This window comes from Pteropus alecto, unplaced genomic scaffold (assembly GCF_000325575.1).
Source record: "Pteropus alecto unplaced genomic scaffold, ASM32557v1 scaffold46, whole genome shotgun sequence".
Lineage (NCBI taxonomy): Eukaryota > Metazoa > Chordata > Mammalia > Chiroptera > Pteropodidae > Pteropus > Pteropus alecto.
In genome coordinates, this window is record NW_006439231.1 from 4,204,121 (window position 1) to 4,215,023 (window position 10,903).

Consider the following 10,903-nt stretch of genomic DNA (forward strand, 5'->3'; position numbering starts at 1 on the left):
CTTCATCAAGTAAAGGGGTCTTAAATGCACTATTCTATTTTCCTTTTTTACTTCTTATTCCATTACACTACATATATATATAACCTTGTACTGATATCATACTACTGACATTACTCTAGTTTTTAAGTATGTTTTTGTTGTGCTATTCTACCCAATTTCTACTTGTGTGCCTTCTTTACTCTTTTACTTTTACACAGATCTCATATTCTCACAAGGCCTTCTCCTATTGTTAAACAAACGAACAAAAAATCAATCTCCCACAATCCCTCTGTCCCCTCTACATTTTTCTATGTTCTTGTCAAATTATATTTCTATACTTCCAAAGTACTCATTATAAATCATCTAATATAATTATTTTCTTCAATATTCTTATATTGAATTCCAGAATTGCATATTCATATTGTGTATATTTAATGGAAATGTCTTATCAAGCCTCAAAAATAATCTTAATCTGGCTGTTGCATAACTCCCAATTTTATTTAAGCCAACGTTTGCCACACTCATTTCATTACTGTCAAATTAACCTACTGTTATTTGTGAGGCTGTTATAGAGTTACTAAAATATACATATAAACATATTTAGAGATGCATAAAAATATTCAAAGTATATCACATCAATAATTCATGTATTAAAGTAATATATATTATAAACATGATTTTCTTTAAAAAGAAGAATGAATGCACATATGCTTCAATAAAATGTAAAAGAAACTTTTCATAGTTAATCTCCTGGGAAATTGGTACCTATGGAAAAAGGACATTTAATTGCAGCTTTCATACCTGAAATGAGTTTCCTTTTTCACTATGCAAATCAAATAATTTTACAATATGATAAATTATAACAAAAAATAAGTAGATAGATATGAAGGATTTCTCATCACACAGTTTAATGTTAAGGGAGACATTTTAGTACTGAGGGTTTTGGAGCTCCATGTCCCCAAGGTGGCCTCTCCATTACAAAATACCTCCACCAGGAAAGAAAACACTAAATTGTTAGTTTAAAGTAGTATCCCATTTCCCAATACATTATATTTGCCTTCATTTTTAAATGAATGTTTATTCTATATATTTTTATAAAAATCAAATAATCTTTAGTATAAAAATTTGTCTAATCTAGCAAAATAGGTGGAATTACAAATGCTAAATCTTCAGTATATTATCTAGAAACTGACTTTATGAACACATTACCATTTAGTGAACTATCCCACAGGACAAGATAATTTCAACAATGATTCAGCTTTAAACACCATCGGTATGTTGAAGATTAATTGTGTTTCAGTGAGATGTATTGTTGGGATGTTTGATGCATGCTCTTGTCCTCACAGTCGTGGTTATTTATCTTCATATTCAAAAGTTGATGCAATCTTAGCATTAGCAATGTGCAAAGTCATTGCTCTATAAATCTCCAATTATGCACAATGGAACTATTATTTAATATAGAAACTACATCTTAAACTTTTATTATTCGTTCTCATGTAACATCTTTTAATGCTTTCCAAAAATTGAACATTGTTAAAAATTTAACTGTATATCTTTCATATGACAGTCTCAAGAAAAGTAGAGGCACTAATGAGACTACAAAATATCATTGTTTTGCTAATAAAGATTTTAATATATTGAATTTGTCAATATGTGAAGTCACCTGTAAAAACTGAAATATAAAATTGTCAGTTGTGTAACCATATATACGTAAAACTAAAAATTTACTCCAATTCCTCCACTTTTTTATCTTTTTAATTGCCATCTACTACTGAAATCTCCACCTATATTTATTTCCAAGCCAGACAACACTTCTGAACTTCAAATTTATATAACTACTAAATAACTTATTTCTCCATTGAATCTCTTACAAATACCTTAAACAAATGTGCCTAAAAGAGGGAGAATTTGTGATCTAACCTCCTACTATCATTGTTCTAGTATTCCCAGTGAAAATCAATGTCATTATCACACTTCTTTTCCTCAGACTAAAAATCTAAAGATTCATTCTAGAGGACTTTTTTCATATAAACTTAATTATATAAATTTACAATTAAATTCGTTTTAAATTTCTCTTGAATCACTCACTTTTTTTTTCTTTGCTAACTGCTAACACCATATTAAGATTACATCTTACTTTGCCTATGCCAAATAAGTATTCTACCAGTTTACCCATATAAATGCTTACTTATATTTGCATTGAGAGTGTTGATATTACTTATCATTGTATTGAAGTAATCTCATAAAATACAAAACTTGTCTTTCAACTTCTTTACTTAAAATCTTACAGGGATGTCCCGACCCGCAGGACCTAGTTATTGTGCGGAACCCGAGGAGGACCTTACCTGAAAGAAAACATGGGCGGGAGAAAAGAATGGAGGCAAGACAGTATTCTGATCAAGCCTCAAAATTTTATTCAGCAGCAAGAGTATTTATACAGGGCTAACAAAGGGGGGCAGGGCTAGCTGGGCGGGAGAGTATCTGTCACAGGCGCATTGGTTCTTAGCTGGTGGGGTGAGGAGTGGTAAGGGTTAGAGGGAGTGGGAGTGAAGGAGGGAACTGTAACTCTGGGCTGGGCTGACTGCTAGGGGGCTAACAAGATGCAGGATGCAGATAAGGCCTCGCCTAGTCACAAGATTCTTTGTTCTTAGTTTTGGCTCCCAACACAGGGATTCCATATTGCTCTTAGAAGATATTTCAAAATCCTTAAACAATCTTACAGGATTTCAAATAGTCAGGTCTTTGCTTACCTTTACAGCCATACCTACCACTCTTCCATTTTATTATTTTTTGGCATCCATATTTTCCTTCTTTCAGTTCTTAAACTTAAACTTTTAGAGTTAAAAAATAAGTTAAGAATCATCCTAGCTCCTTGCAACCACCATTTAAATTTCTATCTCTATGATTTCACTACTCTAGGAAATTCATACAAGCAAAATTATAAAATAATTGTTCTTTTGTGACTGATTTATTTTACTTAGCATAATAACTTTAAGGTTCATCCATGCTATAGTCTGTGTCAAAATTTCCTTCCTTTTTAAAGCTGAATAATGTTCCATTGAAATCATATTCTGCATTTTGATTGTCCATTCAATCATCACTGCACACACCCAAATCAAGAACTACAACTTAACAGCAATCCAGAAGTACTCAGACTACCCTTTCCTGTTATCACCTCTTATTCAAAAAGGGTATTCACTATGGTGACTTTTAATACAAATATTGATTTTGCTTGTGTTTTGAATTTTATATCAAAGAAAGCATATGGCTTTTATTTTATGTATCTAATCTCTATTTTTTCACATATTTTGAGTTTTGTCCCTGTTGTTACATGTGTCAGTAGTTTGTTCATTCTTATTGTTACATAAACGTTCATTGTATGAATTTACTGCATGTTATTATCTATTCTATTGTTGATAAAATTTGCATTGTTTCCTGTTTTTGCTTCCTACAATGAGTCTTGTTATTCATGTTTTTCATTCATATGTAATGACAAACATCCATAAGATCTCTTCAATTATAACAAAGAATGCAATTGCTTGTTAAATAATATTCATATGTTAAACTCAATAGATGCTTCCAAAAAGCTTTCCAAATTGGTTATAAAAGTTAAACTTTCACCAAATGTGCATAAGAATATCATTGCTCCACATTCTGACCAACAATTGAATTTTCTGTCTTTTAAAAAACTTTAGCCATTCTCACAGTGTGTAATAGTATTGTATTTTGATTATAATTTATATTTTCCTAATGACTAATTTTGTGTGTAATGTTTTGTTTTTTGGTATTGAATAAACTTTTATGAGGTACCTACCTTTTTATCCTATTGAGTTATCTTCCTTTTGGTTTTTATATTCTAGGTATAAATTTTGGGGGGATGTACATATTGAAAATACTTTTACCCACTCTGTATTTGGTCTTTTTATTCTATTAATAGTGTCTTAATAAACACAGTTTCTTAATTTTAGTGTAACCAAATGTATTATTTTCTATTTCTATGACCTTTAAAAAACGTTTGTCTAAAAATAGTCTCCTATATTTTCTTATAGTATTTTTACTGTTTTGCCTTTCATTTAAATCAGTATATCTAAAATTGATTTTGTTAATGCTACCAGTTTTTTCTTATGGACATCCAAAAATCCAGAACAATTGTTTTATAAAGATTATCTTTAATTTCAGAGTATATACCACCTTCATATTTAAAAAGTATCTATCTAAAAGGAGAAGAAAATTGCTTAACTATCAGGACGGAATGTTAGGTAGAAACAGTTTAACATCCAATTTGTGACTATATTTTTGTCCCAAATTATACTCTTCACACAAATGGACCATAGTATTGATTTACTGTTGGTATAAATAACAATTTACCTTGATTGCTACATGTCTCTCAGTGTAGCACAACTTATCTTTCCTGGTTTGAAGTGTAAGTTATAACATTTTTATTGGAGTGAGTATGTCTCAGATAAAAATAGAGTGTAGTTTTGCTTTCTGGCATGACCTCATCATTTGAGAAAACATTACTTTTTAATGATATATAATTTAAAATGCCTCTAGGTATGAGTTGAATTTACTGAAATATTTTTAAGAGTGATTACTTATCAGAGGTTGTCAGAGTACTTGTAGAGTATCAACCATCTTCAAGGCAGATATTTGAGACTGCTTGAAATGAATTAACACTTCTACCATTAATGTTTGATGGGAGACCATAGTGAAAAGGATGGATGCTTATATAATTGGCATCCTTAACATTTAGAGCTGAATACTTAAATGCCAGAAACATAATTCTGAATAAAATGTCAGGACCTAACTCAATAATATTTAATTATGTAGTAGGAAAGAAATGAACAGGAGTCATTTTATATTACTAATGAAATTATTTAAAATTGGCTTAATTATCCCCATATATCATTAAGAAGTTTTAACTCATATTATTGTTTCTAGGAATAATTTGTCTCAAATATTCAGCTTTTGCTAGTCCAGAGATATCAGCATTCTTCTGATTGATATGAATGCAAAAATTGCATTTATCAAAATGTGAATAGCAATTATACTTTGTCCTTTAAATATTTTAATTTATTACAATTGGTACTGTATCTAATCCTGCTATAATCTTGGTTATTTTTAGTCTTGGTTAATAGATCAATCCTTTCTTAGTTGAATGATATACTTAATAAAGTTAACATATTAGTAGAACTAGTAGGCATACACAAATGTAAAAACACATAATGCCGAAACTACAGCCACTCAAAAGTTATTAAGAAAATTCATCATTAATTAGCATGCATGAGAAATAGCTGAATGATAGATAACTATAATACATACCAGTGTGGTTGCATAATTTTTACTAGTAATTCCATGAAAATGAGAGACAAGAGTTTCAAAAATAATTAACATCATCTTTAATTAATAAAAAAAAAATGGTATTTTTTGGATTCTATTGTAAAACTTTTTGGGGAAGTGTACTTTAGAGAATGATTTTCACAAATCTGTACTCACTATACACCCAGAAAAATAAGAAACTTGAGGCAGATTATAGCCAGCTAGTCACTGTGCTAAGCCTCAAATTCTGCCCCTATAATCTTAATTACCTTTATAAGAAGAAAATAGGCTATCGTGTGGTAATCAAACTTATATTTAACTATGTCCATCGATGTAGGGAGTAGGGAAATTTCTTAAAGAGGATTCTTGGATGAGACTAATGAATTATGCCCTCACTTCAGTCAATATTAAGTATGGAATTTGAAAATGTAGTGAAAGTAACATGAGGTAGTCCAAGATATCAGCTGGCATTGACTAGTTCTGAATAGATTCATCTTTTCTGTCTCTATCAAGGCTACAAAACAATTAATTAATCTCCTGAAAGTCAATGTTCCCTTTTATAGTATTATTATGTTATTTTTTATAGTAATGGATCTAAAGTTCAACTCCAGAGAAACTTCCAAGGACTTCAGAGGTCAAAACCATTGTCATGATAATTATTTTTTACTCACATTCTCTCATGAGTGCATAGTAGATTTTTCAAAAGGCTTCAAGTTGAGTGATATTATCAAAGACTGAATACAAGAAGACATGAATTCAGCAGCCTTTATTAAGCCAATTACCAAGAAAATTTGCTGAAATATAAAACAATGTCATTCTTGTCACTACTTTTTGTTACTTCTGGAAAGTATAATATTTTAATAAAGTATGAAATGAGTCTATTAATATTTCAAGTGAATTAATAACTTTTTTCAGATTTAATTTTTAATACTATATATTTTAACAGAGCTACTATATGAATAAAATTTGTTTGGACACTCAACACTGAAGTTGCAAAGAGTTCTCAAGAGCAAATGATTTGAGAAATATTGTTTTATAGCATTATTAATGATTGAGTTATTATTATTGCTATTGTCATTTGAAGTATCTTCTTCCTATTCTTGCACCATTGGAGAGCTAGTATTTTATTCTTAGGATGTAGAAATATTTCCTTATCATAGGAAACATGGTAACATTTCTAGGAAAAGAGTACACTGCAAAGGGCTCCTATGAGTCATCAAATATTCTGTATTTTTAGTCAAATTAGTTAACATCATTTAATTACACAAGAAAGCTACTTAGGTATAGTGCTTAACCAGAATTTTCCCAGTGTCAACACAATTACAATTAGGAAATTATTTTTCCCTTTTTTCTGTAAGCAAATCTAAGACAAGGGAAGTGCTGTCTCCTTCTTGTATCTTCAACACATTGCATGTTTTCGAAAACAAAGTAGCTACTCAAGTATTTGATGAATTAATAAATGGAGCTTTGAGCAGAAATATATGCACTTCTACGATTAGTTTTCAGTTATTCTAAATTTGTTAACTTTACCCAAGTCAGATTTACGTTAATGCCCTATTCTTTTAGAAGACGTATCTACCCATTTCCTTTACTGCTGCAATGTATTAAACACCCACATGCAGAAGTTATTTTTCAGATTTTTAAATGGATATTTTAAGTCATCGAAATAGTTCTGTGTTTCTCATTGCCTTCAGAAGGAAGTAAAAACTTCTTTGCATGACAGTCAAAGGCTTTTATTATCTGACTAAATTTAACTCAAAAATATAACTTTTTTGTGTCTTTTGAGTCATATCATGTTCCTTTGCCCTAAGAAGATTGTTATACTCTCAAACATATCAATAACTCTGCAATCATATTTTTCACATAAAATGCTAATAAAATAAAGTTACTATTTCCAAGCATTATGTTTTTATCTAATTAGCCTGTTAAATTTCATAATATACAGTTTGTTTTATAATCCTTTTATTCTAGCAATAGTATTTCCCAGTATCACCTAATAGCTATTAAGTGATAGCACTTAATTTATACTAAGTTTATTTCTGTTGGGACTAAATGTATATGTATGTGTTAACAAATTTTATAATAATATGGATTAATCAAATATTTTTATATATTTTTTTGTGTAATACTTTTTTACTTCCTCTTCTCTATATTGTGTTTTTTTTTGCTGGCTTTTGAATTTACAATGAAACAAAGAATAAGAAACTAAAATATTATTTTAGTTTCTTATTACTGCTAATGCTTTTATGATTCAGTGCAAGTCCTTAACATTATTTTATATTACTTCTATATTTAAATAACTTCTATATTTGTCCTTTTATTTATATAATATATTAATTTTGTTAATTTAGAGAATAAGTAAATAATTTAATGGTTTATATTCCTTCATCAAATTTCTGTGATCGTGTATGCCAAATGTTTACAACCTTTCTAAGAACCTTGAAAGTTGGTACAAAGCAATCTTTTTTTTTTATTCTGATTAGGATACCTAGCCAGAGAGAAGTAAAGCTGATTATAATTATGCTAATTTTATTCAGTGACAATTTAGATGTCTTAAATTTCAAGTCAAATTTATTGTCTTTTAATTGATTAATTTAATTGGCCTTTGTTTTCTTAGCAATCATCTGTAATTAGGAATATTGAAGAGATGTTTATTAAAATGTTTGAAATTTTGAAATGACATATACAGCTATTTTTTGTGAGAGTTACAGTCTTATAATTTGGACAGTATTAATATGTGTGATTTTACGTGTCTTAATGATATATTTAGCATATTATAACTTTCCTTAGGAAAGCACACCAAATTAGAATATTAAATTTTATACACAAAGCATGTTTTATTCTTTGCCTAGTTCCTCCTTAATCCATTTTAAAACATGTGACTTGTTTTTTAGGATTTTTAAAAATAGTATATTTTTCTATTTCCCCAGACATGGTACTTGATATTCTATTCAAGTCATTAGTAGATTCTTGATCATAACTTAGAATATATAATTTATATCCAGAATTAATTTTTCTAGGTAATAATATTTAACATTCATCACAGTAAGCAATAGTTTGTTTATTATTTTATATCATTACTTATTTTTTAATTAAAAAATACTTTTTTTACAATAGCCCTATTTACTCTTTCAATCTCTATTGGAATAAGAAAATTTTTACAAAACTAATTGTTATAGTAATTAATCTCCTGTATATTTTATTTACAAATTTGAGACCAAAATATATATAATGTACAAATAATATTTTCTTTCATTTATTTGCACCTGTTATAAAAAATGCCAAAATTAGACTAATATAAGCATATTTTAAATTATTTATCTTGACTATCTCATATATTTTTAATGTTGTAAAATAATTCCATCTACCACACACCAGTGACACTGGAACTCTCTGAAATTAATTTCATAATATTATCTATTAAAACCAGTATCTCCATAGTGTTCAAGAAAAGAACATCATCTCAAAAGTAATAGAGAAAAAAACATACAAATTGTTAAATTCACAACAACCTGAGGAAATCCCAAATGAAGAAATTTGATAATGTATAAATATTTTCTTAGTTTTTATAATGTTACGTTTTTTAAAAAATGGTTATTACTTGACAATTTTTCTTTTTCTTTTAAACTATTGGTTAAACAGTTTTTGATATGGTTGGTAGTATATTGATTTATTCTCTCTTCCTGCCATACTTACTAAAAAATAGTTTTACTATTAAGAAAAAAATATATTAATTCTGGTAAGTCCTCAGAACGTTCTTTTAAAACTTATAACTTGTTTCAAGTTAATAATTATTTTGGCATAATTTTGGAAAATATCTCAATTCTGTACAAATTTAACAAAAAAATAATCAATTTGATCCATCTGTTTAAATGATGAAATAAGAAAACTTCAAGTACTCCAGATTTCCTTTACCTGGTAGGTAAAACTCTGTTGAAGCATTATTTTTTGTTAATATGTTTTGAATCAAAGAAATAAATAAAAATAAGACAATATAAGAAAATCTAGATCATGGAGAACTAGAATAAAAAAACCATAGCTTATCTATTTTATTTATGTTTCCTGGCTTTCCATAAGAACTTTGCAATCTATTGAAAAATACCAAAAACTAAATTAAAATAATATACAGATTATTAATAACAAATTTTTAAAATAAAGATCATACTCAACTTCTCTATAAATAAGAAATCACTGTATATTAGCAAACATAAGATTTTTGTGATGATTTAGAAGGAAATAATTTGCTCATTTTTAATTATCTTTTTGTGAATTTATACAGTTCCAAACTCTCAAAATTTTGGAAGCACTACGAAAACTTATAAACCTTTTAAAAGTATTTAATTTATAGAATGTTTATAGAAATCATGAAAACTATGAGAATTATGATATTCTTTTATTAGTAAGGACAATTTCAACACTTTTATTTTATCCTTGATGGCCGGTCATCTATCTGTCTCCCTCCCCTGAAACACACACACTTAGCCTGTACTCCCAGGTTTTTATTATATGATGTTGGGAGCCAAAACTAAGAACAAAGAATCTTGTGACTAGGCGAGGCCTTATCTGCATCCTGCATCTTGTTAGCCCCCTAGCAGTCAGCCCAGCCCAGAGTTACAGTTCCCTCCTTCACTCCCACTCCCTCTAACCCTTACCACTCCTCACCCCACCAGCTAAGAACCAATGCGCCTGTGACAGATACTCTCCCGCCCAGCTAGCCCTGCCCCCCTTTGTTCCACCGATAACTGAATTTGGGCTGGAAAGTTACTTTTATAATTAATAAAATAAAAAAGCAAAAAACGAAACAAAACAAAAAACAGTTAAAAAAGGCATGCACAGAGGAAAGGCCATATAAGGACACAGCAAGATGGTTACTATCTGCAAGCCAAGGAGTGTGGTTTCAGTGGAAACCAAACCTGCTGACACCATAATCTTGGAATTCTAGTCTCCAGAACTCTTAAGGTCTGGAGGGTAGGTGCCAATTCCATCAGCGGCTACAACTGAAAGCAAGGTTCAGAAATGTTAGATATTCTCTATCTGTTCTTTGCTGTTCTATCTGTTCTAGCTGTTCTATCTGTTCAACCCCCAAACAGTAGATGAGAAAGCTACCCACATCTCCCGGGTATGCAGACAGAAAGAAGCCATCTTCCAGGTGCTCATAGAAGAAAAGAAGCAGAAAGAAAAAAACAAGAACTTTGCTGTTAATTTCAAGATCCTGGGTGATATACTAGCACAGAAAGTTATGAAAGAGAATATGTAGAAAAAGTTTTTAGGCTTAGAGAAAAATATGTTTAAAGAAGAAGTCAATGAGTTTATTAATGAGTTAGGGAGGAAGATTATCTTGAGACTGTGCCCAACAGAAAATGAACTATAACAACAACAAAACCCCCAAACAGTAGAGCTTTCTAGCAAAGTCCTTAAAGATAACAAGATGGCATCTAATGCATTAGCCAAGGTTGTTCATCAGGGTATTACCTTTCTTGACCCAACTCTGGACTAAATAGAGATAACATTCCACAGCACATTTTTGGAATTTGAGCAAATTTCACTGATTCAGCTTATTAATATATAAAAGGTTCTGCTCATATTAATTTTAACCAAAGCAGCT

The 10,903-nt window shown here is 29.6% G+C and overlaps 1 pseudogene; it reads left to right on the top strand.

The window, feature by feature from the left end:
* LOC102885766 overlaps window positions 1-10,903 on the top strand; it is a 13,576-nt pseudogene that overhangs the window by 1,680 nt on the left and 993 nt on the right.